The sequence below is a fragment of the Parasteatoda tepidariorum genome, chromosome 4 (assembly GCF_982258835.1).
Source record: "Parasteatoda tepidariorum strain Cologne lab strain chromosome 4, Ptep-v5.0, whole genome shotgun sequence".
NCBI classification, from domain to species: domain Eukaryota; kingdom Metazoa; phylum Arthropoda; class Arachnida; order Araneae; family Theridiidae; genus Parasteatoda; species Parasteatoda tepidariorum.
The window spans coordinates 19,495,864-19,516,011 of NC_141758.1; the positions used below are offsets into that span (position 1 = coordinate 19,495,864).

General features: G+C 28.6%; 1 protein-coding gene across 1 annotated transcript in view; it reads left to right on the plus strand.

Annotated features, from left to right (window-relative positions):
- Positions 1–20,148, plus strand: part of LOC107448960 (uncharacterized) — a 284,508-nt gene that overhangs the window by 41,955 nt on the left and 222,405 nt on the right. The gene's annotated exons all lie outside the window — the stretch shown is intronic.

Below are 20,148 nucleotides of genomic sequence, written 5' to 3' on the forward strand. Positions count from 1 at the left end.
CTACCTGTCATGATAATGCGATTATATATTCATATTAATTCCTTCTTATTATAATTAGTTCATATGTTATTTAGCAATTTATTAATTAAGTAGGATGGTGTAAAAGTGGTGTAACACACTCAGAATAATTTACATCAAATCTGGCGCGCAATGCACACTAAATTGGCCAACGCAGTTTTAAGTTAATATAAACACATAACGTAATGTAAATACGAGTTTCTGTGTTGTCATTTAGATCTAATAAAGCTGACGGCGAATTTCTCATAATTGATAATTACTGTTGATGACAATTGAATTTGTGGACTCTCAATTCAAAATGTCCTTCGCAGAATTCATGCCATACATATTTATTATTGTAAATAATTGGTATAAATTTGATTAGCATAATCTTTATATGAATTTGAATTTGCCTCTTTGTTAAATGCATGAACTTATACTAAAACAGTAAAGCTTTTAAACTTATTGCCAAAATTGAAATCTTATTTATGAATAATCGCAGTTTTATACCTCATATTATGGTAGTTTTATATTACGCAGTTTAAAATTGTCTGTTGAATGACGAAATTATTTATAAACTATGAAATGTTTTTAATTTATTATCAAATACTAACTTATTTTATGAATATTTGCAGTTTTAAAATATATCTCGTATTTTAGAAGTTTTATCTGATGCAATTTCGTAATTTGCTACTCTGTTGAATGTGGAATTACTTATGAATGAAAAAAGCTTCTAAACTTATTTCTGAAAAATGACATCTTATACAAATAATTACAGTTTTATAATATTTCGAAAATTGGTCATTATCTTTTACTTAGAAATATTTTTGATTATTATATGAAAGGGTATTCAGTGATAAGTAAAATTTATTTCAAAAGTTATATCTTTCCTCCAAGGGTTTAGTAAGTACTGTTTTTAGATAAGCACTGTACTTAAAAAGTTTCTAGAATTTTCATCAAATAACAGCAAAATGCACAGAAACACATTATTTTGATAATTTCGTAATCTTGGACTTTTTCATACTATATATATATATATATGTAAAATATAGAGTTAATTTAAGTTAAAAATACAGGGAAAACATTAAAAAAACAACGCAATAAAGAAAATTAGCGAAAAAATAAGAAAGAAAATTTAATTAAAAATTTTAGGTTTAATAGGTTTCACTAACTGCGAAGCTGCAAAGTACAAGAACGCACAAAAAAGGATAAAAATACAAAGAAATTAAGAAGAAGAAAAATAAATAAAAATTATAAAAACTTATTAAAAATGCTCGAAAAATTTACAAATGAATTGAAGTTAGATAATAAAAAAAAAGATATAATCACGTCATTAGCTCCCACGATTATATCAGCAAAAATAGTGCTTTCTAATATTGTATCAATACAGCCAAAGCCCCACACGTTAAATGCGCTATACAGCAAATAAAAATCAAATGCGTTAATATTAACGAATAAAAAATTCAGACATAAAAACGTATTATCGCTTTTTTTCGTTCTATCTGTCGTTTTCGTAGATACACTTTTCACATATTCGCCCTATTTATTGTAAAGCATTAATGGATTAATAGCAGGAAATTGTGAGGAAATATTTTTTTCTAAAAAACTTCCTTTTTTTGTATAAATTTACTAGCAAACTATCTACAATATAAATGAGCTTAGCCATCACTTTTCGCAACGTTGTACTTTGATTATAATCTTTATTATTTCTACATCAACACACACATTATAAAAAATTACAAAACCTCTCCAAGTTAAAATATAATTATATTTTCATAAATGGCTTTGTTTGGTACAAAAATTGAATCAAATATCCGAAGATCGTTGCGTGTAAAAAATATGTTTTTGTTTCAGCATATTACAGGCGAACTCCCCGTTGTTAAGAGGTAAATTATGTCATAGTAAATAATAGTTTTACTCAGGAACAAGGAAATGAAACCATATAAAGAATAGGACTATACTTTATAAGATTAAAATTTTATGTATTTACACGCATCTCTCAGAATATAACATCGCGTAAATGGCGGTGTTTCAAATATTTTGAAGCCAAACGTTATATAAATCATGCTCTGAGTAACAACCAATAAATTTGTTTTTTCTTTGTTGCTTTCACCATGCAAACGTATTACGTTGTAAAATCTTTATAAGAAGTGGTTTTGTTACTCTTTATCGACTGATAATAATGATAGGTTTTGAATATGTATCCATTTTATGCCATAATTTTCATAAAGCGTTTTTTTTTTTTGAAGTTGTATTATTTGAAGTTGGAACAATGGCAAAAGTTGAACCATTTTGAAAATTCATTTTGAGAAATAACTGTAAGGGCAATAAATATATTTACTGTACAGTTTTTGTTTTTTTCATGCTCTTTTAAATTTAAATTTCGTTTTTGTTAAAAAGTATCGTACTTTAGTTGTAATTTTTTGAGAATAATTTGAAGTAGAAATAAGAAGATAAAATTTATACTTTATCCTAAATTTGTTTTGGCTATTATCTTGGTTGCCATGGGCGACTAAAATTCGCAAAAAAAATTGACTAGTGAATATAATATCAAAAATTTTATTTATTGATTTATTGAAATTACATACATTTGCTGACTTGTGTGCTCAATATAGGCTTATAAGTCATTGTCAAGTAGAAAATACAGATAGAACAATTCAGAGAAAGACATCACAAAGAATACATCCAGGGTTACGGCGGGATTCGAACCCGCTACCTCCACGCTAATATCAATAATTTGGATGTATTGAATAATATAAATAATTTGAAATGTAAGTGATAGTGGTAGTTACGAAATACAATGATAATAAATAAGGAAAACTGAATTGATTTTCCATCACTTTTAACTTTTTTCGTAATCTGTGGCATCCCTGTAATATTCAATAACACAGGACTCTTTTTCTCCCTCTTTTGTTTCAAATTCCGATATTTAAAAATTACTCATGACCCAATTTTAATATAACGTTTTTGAAAAAAAAACTCTCAGTAAACCTAAATAATGTGTTTTTTTTTTAAAAATAATATTTCTCAGAGAATTTTTTTAAAGACTTATTTGTAATAACTTACAGTTCTTGAGACTTAATAAGTCATATATTATAATGTTTAACCCTTTTGAAGGCCGCGGTAAGTATACTTACCACCACGTTTTACCACTTTTAATTTAGGTTTCCCTTTTTCAATAACTTCAGCTTTCTAGAAGTGGGTTTGAATAAAATTGGTAACCATTTGTCACTTTTAAAAAACGTATAAAAGTTATAAGATACATAATTCCTTTTGAAGTTTGTAGCATTTAAGGAATTTATTTTATAAATAAAGAAAAATAAAAGTCAGTAAGTTCCTAATAGGTCAAGTTAAATATATTTACCACCAAAAAATGGCATTTTTATAAACTAAATGAGTGTTTTTTTAACATCAATTACTGTTCTTAAAACTATTTCAATTCCAAAAATACTTTAATTTACCTTTACTAGAAATAAAGGGCCCATTAAAGGGTTAAGCCATACCCTCCAACTTATGAGGATTTTGAAAATAATTCTTTCTAGTGGTAGCGAACCAAAGTAGAAATTTTTAAAGCAAATGGATCTCTCATAAAACTTTTATCAGAACTTGAGAATCTAGCCATATGGCCTGCACTTTTATAAGTAATAGTGGACAAGTTACGCTAAAATTAATTTTTTTTAAATATTAAGACATTAATTTTGCTACCGTCAGAAAAGAAGATTTCTGAAACTACGGAAATTCCGTAGCAGTTGGAGGGTATTGGTTAAGCAATTATTTGTGTAAAAGCGCCACCCAGATCTCCAGAGAAATAACCTCAAATCAATCTGGTATTAAACTGGACAGGAAGAAAACCTCAATTACTTGGCAATATAAGCCTCACCAGGGCTTCCGCAGGTCTTGCAAATTTTAAAAAGTGGTAACGAAAATTAAACAAATGTCGATAATTTAATTTCTGTGTAAGTAAAACTAAAAGTTGCTTCCTAAAGAAAGTATATATGCAAGAAAATAAAATCCTACTTATAAGCCACTTAGTCACTACTTCTTAGCCTACTTCTAAGACGCGACGAAGTGGTATATTAAAATAAGAAATATCTTCCAGCAGTAACTTAAATTTTCTACCAATACTAAAATTTTTCAAGGACCGCGGGAACCTTGCTCACCACTCGAAATGTGGAACAAAGTGTCACTTCGCATGAACTTTTGAATCTTTTAATCGCACTGGTTTGGAAAATAATTTAAATCAAATTTATTATGCAGAAAATAATGTACCTAATAATAATCATATACCCACAAAGTTAGCTACCACTATACTAAACTGCAATGTTTCTTGACAATGGAGAAATATGCTGAGGGCAAACGAAGAAAATAGTTCCCGGCGCGATGTCTGTATTTCGAGGTAAATTACGCATTTCACAATAGAAATATGATAAGTTATCTTAACCCACACATATATAGTGTTAATTTGCTATAATTCTCTTAAAATTTTATATATTTTCAAATTTTGGAGCGGCGCATCGCGGAATGGTATCTTTATTTAGTTATATTTCTTCTATATAACGACTGAACTTATTTCTCCTTCTTCCTCCGCCAGCCGTGACGTCATTGTCAAGAAACTTTGCATTCTAGTATAGAAACATTTTTCTCGAAAAAAGCTTGAATGTTTTCAGCCTGTATATATTGGGCACTTTAATTCATGTTTTAAAATGTGCGCCTTCATCTCAGCCTTTCGGGAAGATTTTATTTTTACAATTAATCTAGTTGCCACTTCCATCATAGTAAAACCCGATTATTTTAATAAATTTGATTTAAAGTGACTTTGACTACCGTTACGTTTAAATATAGATATTGAAGATCTACTATTCATAGTTAAGCGTTTCGATGAGTAGTTTAAATTTAACTGCATACCTGCCAACTTTTAATTCTTTCAAAGATGATTTTCCCCAATGGTAGTAAAGTGGAATTTGATTTACACATTTAAGCAGTTGTATTTTGGAAAAGATTATGAGATCAATAATGATTAAATTACATATAAATTTATATATGCTTAATTTTTTAAAAAATAGTGGTGGTCAAAAAAATTATAAATCAAGTTTATAAATTCAAGGAGCATATATAAAGCTCACATTTTACTTACCACGTTAAATAAAAAAGGAAAATTTCACACTAAAAGCGTAAAAGTTGGCTGGTATGTAAACTGAAATGTCTGATTACAATGCCAATTCAAATTTCATTCTATTACCACTAAATTAGAGCTTCATTGAATAGCATAAAGGCTGGCAGGTATGTTTACGTCATTTGTGTCGATTGATTTGTGGCACTGTTTCAGATGAAACTGATAGAGTATCGTTTTAATTGGCGTAGTATCAAAATTCAAACCAATGCTAGGTTTACCGGAAAATTCTTCCTCCAACATGAATTGTATGTATTAATGAACTTGGTTTTTTTTCTCGTTCAACCTTAGAAATCTGAGATAAAATATCTAAGTTAAATACCAAAATTACGCGCCAACTTAAACTGAAATTTAATGTCTAAAGATACTTATATACATTTTGAAATATGAGTTTTTATAATAAATATTAATAAACTATAAAAGTATACGCATGATCTATTCAATCCCTAAGGTGTAATAAGTATTTATAATTCACGAGAAGTGTATGTCGTACTCGAGCTTAGAATGAAACCTATCAGCTTTTTGAAGATGGTTGTTTTATGTCCTATCACGTTCCTCATCTTTTTGTTGACTAATCAAGAAGATGAGATTGAGTTTCTTTCCTCAAAAGCAGGATACATCTTAGATAATTTATCCTGCCCAAAATAACAAAATGGAACAAGTTTTCTTATCGTTATGATTGTACAGAATTAATTCTTTTGTAAAGATGAAAATGCGTTATGAATTATGAGTTAGCATAAAACAATGTACGAAGAAATGTTGCATGTTCTGAAAATATTAAAGAAAACTTTTATATAGATCACATGTTTTAAGACCAGTTATTCTCTTGGCTTCAACACCTGTCACTTTCTTTTAATTGAAATAGCTTCCGCGACCCAACAAAACTACTAAAAAATTACTAAAGCTGAAAACTCTGTTCTCTGATTCTTAGCATTTCGATTGAAGAAGCTGAGCATTGTTATCAACCAAAATACCAATAATATGAAAATTTATATTCGTCTCTAAAATCAAGCAGTTCTTATAATTTTTACCCATATAAGTAGTTAATAGAAGAAAATTTCCAATTTATTTATTTGTAAACCTACTACCACCTTTTTCATAAAGCATATTTCCCTTCACCTTAAAAACAAAAAATAGTCCAAGAGAAAAACGGTTAAAATCGGACGAGTACTCGTTTTGGCAGAAATGTCGCAGAAAGCAGAGTTCACACTGTCCTTAAAAAAATTTAAGTCGTTTAATATTCAAAAGAAAGTAAAATGTATTTTAATAAATATGCACTCATCGCCTAAATAAATATATCTAGTCAAGAAAGCAAAAGTTTAGAATTTATAATTTTAAAGTGGAAGCTAATTAAAATAAAATTTTCAATCTTTCATTGGCATATTAGCAACATTTTGTGAATAGGTAAGACTCCCGGTAGCTGAGTGGTAGCGTTCCGCAGTGGACTGATAAAGACACGGTTCTCAGACAACAGCGAATTCAAACATCACTGGCAGCGGGTTAGTAGGCTAGTGGGTGACCATTCTGATCAACCAGCGTAGGAATAGAGATTGCGCATCATTGGTCCTCGTTAAACTGTTCCAGTGTAAAGTGCTTGACATTGCGTGAAGGTCGTCGGGCTACTAAATCAGGGGAGCCATCCCTTCTGCAGAGGATCAAAATTGTGATGGCGTGTCTACTATTTATCCCTAAGGTTGTGCCCCAGGCGTTGCCGTAATAGCTCCTTGTATAGCTCTAGGGCAGAGGTCGCCAAAGTGGTCTATATAGACCCCCAGGGGTCTATTTAACATAAGCGGGGGTCGATCTGAGCCGGGGGGTCGAATGGGGGTCGATTCGAACCGGAAGGGTCGATTGGTCGAAGGATTATCAGTATTTTTCAGATATGTGACAATTAGAAATAAAAGAAGACTTGGAAATATATACAGGTAATCTTCAAAAATTGAGCGACGATTTTAAACTGCGTTTTGTTGATTTGGGAAACATTGGCATCCCTGATTGGATTATTGTGCCATTTTCTGCTCAAATTGAAAACGTGGCCATCAACCTGTAAGATGAGCTCGCTGAATTATTATGGGGATTTGAAGCAAAAATTTAACAATAAAAATTTTTAGAAATTTAAAAATTTAACAATAAGCAAATTTTGGACAAATATAAATATAATGCAAAAATATGTAAGACTTTACGAAATAGCTCAGCCATTTATGATAGCATTTCCAAGTTCCTATATGGTTGAAGCCGGTTTCAGTCACGTAAATTCAATCCTAACTAAGAACAGAAATAAATTAAATGTGGAGTTTCGAGGGGATTTAAGATTAAAATTGACCAATTTTGAACCCTATATAACGAATCTTGCAGAAAAAAAAACACCAGGCACACCCATGTCATTGATTAAGAAGCAATAAATCCGTAGTTACTTTACTTATTATTTCTACTTACTTATAATTACTTATTATTTCATAAATATTGAGGTATTTATATTTCAACATTAATATATTTTTCATAAAACTATTGTTACACTTTGTACTATTACTTTAATAAATGTTCAAAATCATAAAAAAAATGCACAAACACAGTATCTAATCAGGGGTGAAAGCGAGACGGAAACGAGGAAAGGCTGGTATTAAAACCCTTTCAGTTATAGCTAGTTTTGGGGAGGAGTTTATTTTTTCTTTTTTTAAATTTTTCAACAATATCTACTTTATCTAGGAAAAGAAGCAGATTTATATATATGCCAGAATTATAAAAGAATAATAGTTACAGATATTTCATTTTTTTCGAAAAAAATGCTGGAATGAAAGTTTTTACGTACCAGGTTTTTCTCTTTTCCGTCTTGCTATATAAGGGCTTTCACCCATGTATCTAATAAGAGTTTTATTTTAATTAACAGAAAATTACTTTTATGGGGGTCGATGGAGATTTCGAAAAATTATGTAGGGGTCGATGATCAAAAAAGTTTGGCAACCCCTGCTCTAGGGCAAAGCCACCACGCGGTTTTTTGTAGGTAGTCCGATCAGATAACTAGCGGAAAAAAACAACCATTTAATATGAAATCTATTAAAAATTAAAAAGTGGTAGCAAATATATGCCTAAAAATTTGTTTAATTTATGAATATAATTGGTTTGTTTTATTTACTTGTCAACCACTACAGATTCAATTCTCAAATGCATATGATAAATTTCTCTCAAGTACTTTTAAAATAGAATTTGGGTTCATGCGCACAAGTGATTAGCTTTTTAAATAATCTGCGCAGACTACTTATAAGAAATTGTGTGGAGGCTTTCTGATGTAGGAAGTGACGACTAGGGCGACGTAAATAAAGTACCAACCATGTTTACTTGCATTCTCTCTGGGCTACTGAGGTTGTTATTGTTTTGTCTCCCCTTTATTTTTCTATTTTTTGTTGGTAACTTTATGTTTTATGTCTCAAGTCAGTTTTGCTTCTTCTCATTCATGTTTGGCATGTGTTGAAATTGGGGGACTATTTTCCAGCGCTTGAATCATGTCAACTGCTATTTCCAATCTATATATTTTTGGAAGAAAATGAAATCTTTTTACCATTTAACGCACGTTACTTTTGATTTTAAAAAAAAAACGAGTTCTAAAGCAAAGCAAAAACAAGCTTAATATTACTGAATCACTTCGAATGATCATTTATTCCCTCTTTTTAAGATGCTTCTCTGATTTACTTTTAAGATGCTCCAGTCTTAAAAATAATTTTACAAAAAATGTAGTTTAATGCTATTTCCATTTTTTAAATGTCCCTTTTATTACTTTAAAATATACTTCTTGTAGTTGCCTTAAACACCCAGAGACTAGAAAAGCATACTAGCTAATGAAATTTAACTCTAGTAGAAAAGCAGTAACATGACAAAATTAACGGAAAACGCAATCTGAGTAATAACTTTAAGCACGATATCCTCCAAAAAAATTTGTAAAATGCATTGTATTAGTCTTTTCAATTAGAGGTTTACTAGTTTTTATAATTACTTTGACAAATAGCTTCAGTTAAACAAATAAAAGCTTATAAATGGGTGCATTTGGTCAAATTTTGTTTGCAAACAAATTATGTTTACTTGAAAGAGAAAACAAAACACAGAACATAAGTGAAAAATGGTTGCTGCTTCTCAGAATTGAAGGTCTTTGCAAACAGGTAAATATTTGTTTGCTGTAATTGGTGGGTTAAATCCGTTTTGGAGTACCATTCACTAAAAATGCATTAAAAATGTACGCTTACGAACTGTAGACAGACCGTAGAATTTAATGGATAAATATAAAATGGAATATATTAAAATTTAGCTATAGTTCTGTAAGTTCTTTTTCTTTGAAGCGATTATTAAAATTACAAAATTTGTGATGATGTTAACAGTTAATGAGCTTCTCGGACGAAGCAGGTAAGGGATCTTTTTAGGAGTATTTATTAATCAAGGAAAATAAACATAAAATAGATGCATCAATACAGGTATGTTTAATAGAACAGAATTGATTTTGCTCTTACTTTAAATTAAATAAGGGGAAAGCCACGGTAGAGATGGGGTTTGATTTCGGTGGAGTTTAATTTTCTTGCAATTAATGATCAGAATTAGTGATGATAAATCGGAAGTCGTTATGGAGAAATCTTTAGAGGAAGGCATTAGCCCACACTGGGTGGTCTGGTGAACTGTGATGATGGTGATGATAAATTTAATAAAACTAATATACATTAGTTTTAAGTATGCTTGCAAGCTCTTTATATGCATGCATATACACTTGTTTAGTCTTTTAAAACTAACACTTAAAACAAAAACATATGACTTTATCGTGATCCTGAACTGAAATGTTTTATCGCCTACTTTCTACTACTCCTTACGTAGCGAAGAATTGGGGACACTTAGTGTATACTAGAGTGATTTTTAAAAAGTCTTTGGAATATATTACTAAATTGCATAAGAGCTGTAGTTTGTAGAGTGAAGCTGTTAGCAGATTTTAAATCACTGAATAAAATCATTAAAAGAGATATTTGTTTGAGCTTCTTGTAAGTTGTTGGAAGATAAGCTGGATATTGAATCTATAAGTTATTGATTAATGTTTATTTTCATTATTGAATAATGTTTGTATTTATTGTGATGTCAATGTAGACATTGAATATGTAAATGTAGATATTAAAAATGTTAATGCCATTACGTTACTATTGAATATATACGATATTGCTTAATGTTTATAGATTGAATAATGTCTATAATTTTTGTAGACAATAAACATTTGTTAAGAGAGCTAAGTTGCTTAGTTTAAATTTAATATTGCAAACGAATGAATATTTCAAAGTTGTCTACTAGTTTGTTCGTATTAATTTGGGGCCATAATTTAATTTCCTAAATTCAAAGTTATGTTCTTGGTTTAGAAAATGACGTCTTATAGTAAACTAAATTAAACTCAGTGGTGCGACAGCTTATAAAGGGCCAAGGCCTACTGTGCCCATCTCAATTTTCTTGACCTTTGGGCTCTGAGGTGCAAGAGCAGACGTTCCAATTGGGTGGTCAGCCCAACGCGGAACCCCCAGTGTTTAGTTCCCAAGCATGCTTGATACTCATTTTATCGACCCACTGGAGGGATGAAAGGCTGAGTCAACCCTGTCTTATAGTATAACGATAAAGAATAATTCAAGAGTTTGCAAAAAGGTACAGTATAAAATCGAATAATTTTAAATCTTCGATTATCCAAGAAAATGTATTTTAAAATATAAAAATATATGTGTTAAATAAGTCTAAATTGTCAATTTAAACTTGGTATTTTTAATTTAATGAAACAATTGACTGAAAATGTCCAAATTGTACGTATGTTTGTCCAGCTTTAATATAAGTCATTATCCGATTGATTTTTTTTATTTGAAATTTTGTTAATTGCTTTCCAAGATTTCGGAAAAGGGTCACATATTGTATTACAATAAAAAAAAAACATAAATTAATACGAAAGTTACAATACAAAACCGAATCATTTATCTTCTTATGTCATTCAAGAAATTTTATGTTTTGTTAATAAATAATTAATATAAAAGCTTAGAATAAGAGTTTAAATTTAGTATTGGTTATTTTATCAAACAAACAACTGAAAATGTGGAAGTTGTCTGTTGGTGAGTTAGATTAATTAGTAGCCATGAATAATTGATAAAAGCTTGAAATTATATTCATTGCATAAATTTTTGTTTTGGAAAATTTTCTCACATTGTCTTATGATAAAAAGTACGAGTTTATACAAAAGTTAGAATACAAAACTGAATTAGTTTACTTCTTTGGTCATTCAAAAAATTCAATTTTTGACAATTAACTGCTCTTAAATAAGAGTAAATTGTTATAATATTTATTGCCAATAATATTTCACATTGTATTATTGCATAATACTACAATATTAGTTATATTGTTATTAATAACATTGTAATAACTATAAAATGACAGAGATGCCAACTGCTCCGGACAAACTAAAATAATTAAAACAGTGGTAAATATCGTATATCAAAGTAAATTTCGCAAATATTTGACTACTTTTGCTTGCTTTTTAGAAGGTACAGCATAACATGAATTCTTCTTCTTTATTTAAATAAACTGGGCACCTGTCCCATTCATCATTAAATTACATACAGTAAGGTAAAATACATTGATTTGGCAGACATTGTGGTAGCCATAAGAAAATCAAGCCGTTTGCTTGTGAAATAATAAAACAATGAAAAAATTCAATATGACAAATTGACGCTTTTACATAACATTAGAAATATTGATTGTAGACTTAAATTAAAAATAAAGATAAAACATGATTTGATACGTACGTACAATAATTGATTTTTGAAAAATGAAATACGTAATTGATGACATAACCTGAAGTTTATAAAGTGGTGAATCATATTAGCCTACGAATTATTTAGAAATAGTGGTGGATAAAAATCAACTAAATTGAATTTATTAAACCAAGAATCACACTTGAAAAACTACCACTTTAAAATATGTATTTGCTGTCCGGAGCAAGTTGGCTCCTATGAAATGAGTTCAAGTTTAGCATTTGAAATTTTATTAAACTAATAACTAAAAATTGTGAGAGCTGTCTATTGTCTTGCTCGCTTTAAGTATAAATCTTTATTTAATTTTCTTAATTTGAAATTGTGTCCTTTGTTTTAAAATTTTCGGAAATTGGCCATGCATCGTATTACAATAAAAACACACAAGTTTATTCAAAACTCAATAAAAAACTCAACAATTTTACTTCTTCGATCAATTTAGGAAATTTAATTAGTGATGCAAAAAATTATTAAATAAGCCTTAATTGATAGTTTGAATTAAGTATTTGTTATTTTATGAAGAAAATTATCTAAAAACCATCAAAGGTGACAATTGATTTATTCGTTTCAATTATCAATCATTAATTAATTTTCCTAATTTTAATTTGCTTTCTTTGTTTTCAGAAAAATGGCGAAATATTGAATAACAATATAATAAAAAGTTTTCAGCATTTTATTGAAACCAAAATTTCGAAAAGCGGAAAAAATAAAGCATATGCTTTGACAAGTTATATATCGAATCTGTTTCATAAGAACTCATTGTTTATTGAAATCAATTCTATACAAAATGATAATTGCCAACAGTAGAAAATGCAAATACTCCGTTTAATTTGAATCCATTGAAAATGTCCAAAGGGATTAAACAATAGAATTTCCAAGTACAACCTTTCGTAATTAATTACACAAACCTATTATTAGATTGAGGGTTAAATGGGAACGCATGCAATTTTTTTATAGCTTATCTTTCATTTTATGGGTATTGATTTTGTTATAAAGCGTTCATTGCTATGGGATATAAATCGATAATAACAAGAGAGATACTATAATGATTTTCAATAATTAATGTTAAATTGATAATAAGATACCTCCTTTGTTTATAAATACTTAATATAGTAAAGACTTATATACTTTTCTTATTAAAGACAATATATGTTCTTTTAAGTGTTAATGTTTAATGTCCCCCGTGTTATGCTTTTGGAATATAGCACTATTTATTATTTAAGATATTCAATAAAATATTCATGAATTTCGTTTGGTAAGCGGTGAGCAAGAAAAATTAACGCTAAAATGTTTTAAGAACAAAACTGATTAATTTTGTCAAAGTTAATATAGATTAATCGATCAGTAGAATAAAAGAATATTAAAAAAATGTAATTATCCTTGTAGACAAATAATTAATACCGTTAAACTTGTGGTTCGTATTTTTTGTCGTAAAAAAAGCTTCTTTTGAACTTTGACGGATTTTTTGAGGATTTGTTAAAAGAAGCTTAGAACATTTAAAATATTGAGCTTGGTTGCAGAGGTCCGATTAAATTATTAAAAAGCCAGTATTACACTTTATAAAGTAGCAGCTTTCACTGAAAAATGATATTCCCGATCACTTTTTTTAAATTTTAGTAATTAGAATTAGTTTCGCAAACAAAGACCTCATATTCACCGAAAATATTATACTACTTTTAAAACAGTTCTGTCAGTTTAAATTTAGTTAGTTTTTTTTACCATTGAATACATAGTTAAAACAATTGTCTTAATACTAATTAAAAATATTGATTACTAGTATAAAGATTAGTGCACAGTTGAGAGATTTTTAACAACGAAAATTTGAGCTATGTTTATGTTTTGAAATTATTAAAGTTAGAGATGATGCTGAACAAGAACAAAACTAATTCTTTTTTTTAAAAACTTAATCTACATTAATTGATCGGTAGAAATATTAAAAAATATAATGATCTTTGTTGGCAAATAATTAATGCTATTAAACTTGTGGTTGGTATTTTTTGTCGTAAAAAAACTCCTTTTGAACTTGGATGGACTTTTTGAGCTTTAGTTTTATAAAGCTTAAACGTCTTAAACATTGAGCTTGGTTGAAGACGTCCTATTAAATTATTGAAAAACCAGTATTGTACTTTATAAGATTGCAGCATTAACTGAGGAACAATCTTTACTCTATTTTTTTTTAAATTTTAGTAACTAGAATTAGTCTTACAAAAACCTAATATACTCCGCAAATATTAAACTATTTATTATTAAACTATTTTGAAACAGTTCTCTCACTTTAAATTTATTCGGTTTTGATTCTTTTTAACATTGAATCATTAATTAAAATTATTGTTTTAAAGTAAGGTAATTTAAAACTTTGATTAATTTGATTAATTTGTTTGATTAATTTGTTACAGTAGAAAGATTGTTAACAATAAAAACAATTAAAATTAGGTTAGGTTTATGCTTTGAAATTATGAAAGCAAAAGACGATGATAAAAATACAGATTTTTAAAAACTGATTATGTTAAATAGTCGCACAGCATAGACTAATTCTAACACAGATTAAAAATATAAAGCTTTATAATTATATATATTATAAGATAACCAAGCTTTTATTACCTAAAATAGCTTTTAAGCTATACATATTGGTTTTAAAAACATTAACTTGCCATTTAATTTAGATTAAAATGTAATATTGGAAAAATATCATTACACGCATAATTAAATTTCAACCTCAAATAATACACGTCGAAAAAAGTACGATAAAATCAAAATAGAAATAATTTCTAAGACTGTTTCATTATGTACATAATAACTATTCTAAAAAACCATGAAATATCTTATTTTAAAAATAAGAACAAATTTATATGGATAAATGGAGCTGCTTTGTTTAACACATTTTAAGAGTTTCAAAAAATAAATAGCTAAATGGGTACTACATCCCATTCAATCTTAAAAGTTAATAAATTTTCCTTAACTGAAACCTTAACCACGTGACGAAATTTTTACTTATTGGCTATTTTACCGCAATATTTACATTCTGATGAGCGTTTAAAAGCCAAATAAACCCATTAAGGCTAATGGAGGGATAACATTAAAATTTTGTAGCACACTTCCGTACGCTAAAGGGGGTAGAGGCGAAAATAAACGTTCGAATGGAACGAAAGACGAAAGCTTTGTAGTGTCTTTATGTTTTCTTAATCGTTCGATTCTTTTCAACCAAACCCTTTCTTTGTTCGTTTATTCTAGAAAGTGAAAAGATGTTACTTGGAAGATGGCCAGAAAATGTTCGAAAAGGGGAGATTAATAACACTAAAATGTTCTTTTAGGGTTTGAAAAAGTAAAAAAGGGGAAAAGGATGAAGTGCGAATAAAGCTTTTCTGAAGAATAACAGAGAATTCTCTCCGCCCTCCGGCAGACGATAGTATTTATTTAAAAAATGTGTTTGATTCTTTCTTTCGGAATAAGTTTTGTAGAACGTTTGGAAATTCTCAAGTCTGAAGATTTCGATTTCGGAACATTGATGTTCAAAGATTTTAGAGTAAAATCCTTTTTTGCAATGAGATTAAAAAGATGAAACAGTGATCAGATTGAATTACAAATATCTTTAAAATTTGTTCTTTTGTAGCTAAAAGAATAACAGGTATTATTTTTGAAATCATGGATCAATAATTCAAAATACAATACTAACTTTAATCTCATTAATGTGGAACTGAGGAAGTTAATTTTTAAAATGAGCTTGCAGAATTTTTTTCTTTATCAGCATAATCCTCATTTTTGTTTTATAAATAAAATGAATTTGTTTTACTAATAAAAGAAAACGTGCTTTATTTCATTTAAGGGGCTGTCCACAAATTATATAATAATCAGGAGGTTTTTAAACTTCCTCATTGTAAACAAAATAATAACAAAACATAGCTTTTAGCTTGAAAAATTAAACATAGATAATAACAGGTAATATAGGTAATAACAGGTGATGTAGTAAAAATGACGATGTTTTAGTAGTAGCTTGAAAAATTACACGTCGTAGAATACAGGCAGTAACAGGGGAACAGGGGGTCGATTCATTACACGTAGAGTATAAGCAGTAAAGAAAATGACGATGTTTTAGTAGTAGCTTAAAATATTAAACGTAGAGAGCAGGTAGTAACAGGTGGTGTAGTAAAAATTACGATGTTTTAGTGGTAGTTTGAAAACTTGCACGTAGAATATAGGTAGTAACATGTAGCATAGTAAAAATGACGATGTTTTAGTAAATTGAAGTGAATATCAAATAGTTCTTAATGTCACTTAATTTATGGAAACCTCTTAATTTATACTTTAATACCAATTAAAAATTTTGTTTCTAATTATTTTCTACATTTCAAATAAGTGGAATCCATAAATAACTCCCGATGTAGTTTAGTATATCGACACCAATGAAATTATACTAATAATAAAATCATGGTTCATTAGTTAGAAGATTAAGGAAATGTTTATATCTAGAGTACTTTTTGCAAAAAAAGTAAGAATAAATTTGCTTAGATTATTTAAATCAAAAGTCATTTTGTCTGATTTAGACAGTTTTAGTTGATTTTAGTTTCTTTTTTTTCTAAGTTTAAAAATAATGTAGTCTACATTGTTAGAAATTTTTGAGTGTGTTGAACCGTAATATCGTGTCAGTCTTTTGCAGCCTCAATATGGTTCTGAATTGGACCATATTATTATTATAGTTCTTAAGCTTTATATCATTATGTGACTCAGCTTGAACAGAAGCGTGGTTCAAAATAAAACCTAATTAAGATTGTGGTAATATTCAGTATTTAACTATTTTTTCTGATAGTATAATAAATTTTAAATTTTCATAATTTCCCCCTTAAAGCTCTGAATATAATAATCGTCATTTTCTATCTTCGAGTCTATTGTTATTTAAATTTAAAAAAACATCTGAATTAGAAGATTTAACCTCAATATTTAACGCTTTTTTTCTATACTCTTTTACAATATTACCATAGTTTTTAAAAAATATTTAAAATACTTTAAAAAATAGTTTAGAGTACCGAAATTTCCCTTTTTTATATTCTCATGTAATATACTCATACAATAGTATCAACATTACAAAATTAAACATCAAAAATACATGTTAAGCTTGAGCTTTATTTTTTTAAAATAACTATAAGAAGACATTTAATTTAAACGTTTTAAGAATTAATTGATCCTCAAAGTTTTTTTCTATTTTTAATGAGATAAATTTTATAATATCTCTTACAAAGTTAAAATGTGATCATTATAAATCAAATGCTTTTTAATATCGACAAACACAATGATATTTTTATTAAATAAAATTAGCTTACAGGAAGTGTTATCAACTTAAAAAACGATTTAAAGTGATACTTGATGAAATGTTTAAAAAAATAAAGAATACCAATATTTGTCTTATGCAACAAAACAAATGTTGAGAAACGAATTAAAAGACAATAAAAAGAACATTTGCTCTAGAAACGCTCGATACTTTAGTAAATATTTAAATCGTGCTTCAATTTCGATTAAACTCCAGTTTTAGCATGTTCTCTACTTCACTTGATTGGTGTCTTCTTTCTTTTCACGGAAATAGTCAAGGTTTTTTTTATTTCATATTATAATCATGAGAATAAGTTAACATTTATAAAATATTGCTCTTACTAAGTATCAATATTTCTTTTTTGCAAAACAAAAGTTACACAGTTGAAAGGAAAAACAAACAGCCAATAACTTTGCACAGTAATTTCATAAAGAATTCTTTTAATTACATTAACGATAATTCAATGCATTAATTTAAAAAATTGACCAACTTCTAATTTTTAAAACTATTTACTCTTTAATAAATTTTGAATTAAGTATTTGCTCATTTTTAATATTACTTTATTTAATTTAGCAACTTGAAAGGGATAATATTTTGTAAAAGATAAACTAATATTTGATTATATTTTCCTTCTTTAAGATAATGGTTGCAATCAATAAATAAATAAATATGCATCCGCCTATACTTTAAACAGAAATAGATTCATAATTTAGAAAGATAAATTAAATTTATTTACTTTTTTAGGTAATGCATTGAAACTAAATGAAACTAAATTTAAAATAATGCCATATTTTCTGAGACAAAATGTTGAAGTTAGAAGGACAGAAGGAAAATAGGTTGTGATATGATAATTTAGGAAATTGCAAAAAAAAGTTTAAAGAAATCATCAATAATCCAATCAATTTCTATCAAACAATATTTACAAATTTAAAATAACACTAGGGGACATTTTTTTTCTTCAGTTGCTCGAGATTTTTTTAACGAAAGTTTGATAATTTCTCGTCACTGATTTCAAATCTGCAATCAATTTCTCGCTGCAAGCTACAATTAAAATTCATTATCTAGTGAATATTTAATGCCCCCACTTCTGTGCGAAGTAGGGAGTAGTAGGAAAAGGGTGATAATATATTTCAGGTGACATTTATGATGCGGTATGCTGAGGTAGGTGAAACGGATTTTGTCTGAAGTGTTATATTTTCAAATGAACAGGCAAGTGCATCTAAACGTCACAATTGACGAACAGCATTCTGAAAATTAAGATTATATGCGCTGATTCTTAGCAGCATCGGAAAGCCATTGTCATCAGCTTTTCCTTTTTTACGTTGAAAAAATGCACATCTGTATGAGCGATATATATACTTTGATTGTGGTATTCTATGTGGGGTGATCAAACTCAATTTATTAATTTATAATTAATAACTTAATTTCAATTTTAATAATACCAGAATATAATATCGAAACATAACGTTTTAACAGATAAAACTATTAAAAAAAACCTTCCCCTGACCTATATAAGTTAGCATCCTTAAAAATGTGGAATTAAGAAACGAAATGAGTATTAGAATTTTTTGATTTCAGTGCAAATTCTATTTTTATATATAAAGTGGTAAAAAAAAATTGATGGTTATGTTGTTATATCTAAGTTGAATTTCTATGACTTTGACCATCCCAACGTATAAATACCAAGGGGGGAACATATGTTTTGTTTCATTTATTTAATTATTTGATTTTAACAGGGGCGAAATTTGAAATTAGTTTAGCTCGAAAATAAATTGATTTTACCCAACATAGTATCTTTTAGTTTAGTTTATTTTTTTCTGAATGTACAAGTTTAAACACAACAAATAGGCACGTATGTATACATACGCACTTGACAGCTTCTTTAACTATACTTAACTGCACTAAAGACAAAAAGAAACATGAACGAATCTCATGATAAATTGAAATGTATTATCGCTTTCTTTCTGTATGAGAAATGAGGGCACTCAGTATTCAATTCGGTTGAATCCTGAAAAATCCTGAACAGAAATATATTATGAAATTGCAAAACACTGTAATTTGTAGACAGATATTGTTTACTGATTTGAAATCAGCGACTCGAAAATATTTAACATCCTTTCGAAAATCTGATGCGGCAGAAACCCCATACTAATTTGAATCTAAATGAGAGTCCTAACGATATTCGTTAAATCGATAAAGTATTTGTCTCTTTCAAACAATTTTTACTTACAAATGTCATTAGATTTTCTTTTTAAACTTGTTTTAAAGTTACTTTCCACGCGATTTTATGCAAATGATGCAAAAGCATACATGAAACGTCACTTTGTTCTCTGATGGTGAGGCCTTTAAAATGCTGGCAAGATTACCAAAAATTCTGAAAGCTTTAGTTTTTTCCCGTCTGTTGTAGTAGTTGGGCAATTTGGAGAATGTCCGAAATATTTGTTATATCCCAATTCATATTAATTTGTTCGTTGATATTATTATATTTATTCGATATTTTAATATCTCCTAAGCATAGATTAGGAGAAACATTAGTGTTCGGAATACCGGTTAAATGTATACTGGGCAGTGGCACTTGACCTTAAAAAACATTGTTGTTGTTTCTAATGTCACTTGCCACATTAGCAAGCCTGCTTGGCGGAGCCGAGCAATTTAAGGCAGAGAGTGCTTTTCTTGTTTTTCAGTGGCGCCATCTATGGCCAAGAATCCGACTTCAGTCACATCGCACGTCACACCCGTTTATAAGGCGGACCCATTCATTCATCAACAGATCGTAATTTTGACCTGAATCAGAGAACGATCGATCTCAAATCCAGTACCCCCAGAGGTATAAAAAACATTGTTATATGGCTTACTAGGCAAAGTTATGGTGGAAG